The sequence below is a fragment of the Gavialis gangeticus genome, unplaced genomic scaffold (genome assembly GCF_001723915.1).
Source record: "Gavialis gangeticus isolate Ggan-Ray unplaced genomic scaffold, GavGan_comp1, whole genome shotgun sequence".
In the NCBI taxonomy this organism is placed as follows: domain Eukaryota; kingdom Metazoa; phylum Chordata; order Crocodylia; family Gavialidae; genus Gavialis; species Gavialis gangeticus.
In genome coordinates, this window is record NW_017729022.1 from 15,608,569 (window position 1) to 15,609,955 (window position 1,387).

General features: G+C 57.8%; 1 protein-coding gene across 1 annotated transcript in view; it reads right to left on the minus strand.

Annotated features, from left to right (window-relative positions):
- SLC38A2 (solute carrier family 38 member 2) overlaps positions 1-963 on the minus strand; it is a 33,490-nt gene extending 32,527 nt beyond the window's left edge. Inside the window, exon 1 of the mRNA XM_019514621.1 lies at positions 866-963. The gene's annotated coding sequence lies outside the window, so the exon portion shown is untranslated. The remainder of the gene's footprint in view (positions 1-865) is intronic.
- Between the last annotated feature and the right edge of the window lie 424 nt (positions 964-1,387).

The window sequence follows — 1,387 nt, forward strand, 5'->3', positions numbered from 1 at the left end:
GGGGGGGGGGGGGAGAAGAGGGGGACGAGAAGGAAAAGTACAAGACACTGGCTCAGGCGTAGAACAAAGATAATCTCCAACTACAACACACAAGCACACGCCAGGAGATGTGATCTGAATAAGCAAGGCTCTGCCTTTGTGTGCTTGTATGTGGGGTTATCCCAGATGTGCCCTCTGGCTCAGGCAACAGCCCATTAAAAAAAACAAACAAACAAAAAACAACAACAACAACAAAAACACCAAACATAGAAATCCAATGTACTGGGGCTGCTTGGAAGGCATTTGCCTCCAAAAGCAAATCCATCTTTGTGCGAAGCCAGTGAGGCTGCAGGACAAACACTGCAATATTCAGATTTTATAAGAAAAATAAAGGTACCCAGGTAACATGCTTTTTTTTTTTTTGCTACAGTATTTTTTTTTGCTACAGCGATCGAGACAGAGAGCAGGCGCCTAGAAGGGCAGCACCTCCACCCGGGGCCCCTCCTATACATACCAGGAACGAAAAACTGATGCAACACTAATGTGCGATTATCACACCGCCGGCTCCCTATTAACCTTCCTTGCAAACATTTCCGTGCTGCTCTCTCGTCTGTTTACCTCCCACTCCTCCCTCCCTCCACACGGGATCCTCGCATTTTAAATGGGAGAAAAATGCAGATCAGTCACAAGACTGCACCAGCAGCGCCCGGGCCCGCATTTTCCCTCTCCCTTCGCACGGAAACGAACAGCGGCGGGACTCGACACCCGCCTTCCCCACGCAGCCCTGCAGCCTCCCCGCGGGGCCCAGTAGCGGCTCCCGAACAGGAGCAGGGCACGGCCAGTGGCGTCGCCCAGCCCAGCCCAGCCCTCCCGCGCCTCGCCTCACCTCACCTCGGCCGGCGATGCCGCCCCGCGCGGGGCTTCCCTGATCACTGCGGCGCGGGGACACGAGTTCACAAGGCGCTTTTCAAGGGCAGGGAAAACAAAATCCTTGAATGGCTTTTGTTGTTGTTGTAGAAAAAAAAGGCAGCAGAGACAGACGAGCGCGCCCCGGGAGGGGCGAGGCGAGAGCTGTAGCTAGCCACGGTACGCGCTGTCGGAGACACCGCTCGAACTGTGACTACGGCGGCAGCCGCCGGGACTTTTTAGACTGGAATGCGGAGACGTCACCGGGGGGTCGGGGCCAGGCAATGTGCTGCCGCCTCGCCTTTGTGTACCAACACGGCGCAGCGCCCCGCCCCCGGCCGCGCGCGCGCCGCACAAAGGGAGAAGCGCTTCGTGTTCGCGCTGCCCCCGGCAGCAACAATAACGATAACACCGCTGCAGGGATCCCAAACGGCGCGCCCGGGTGATGCTGGTGGTGGGGAAGCGCTTCCTCCCGCCGGTTCCCCGAAGCCGGACGCTCGCG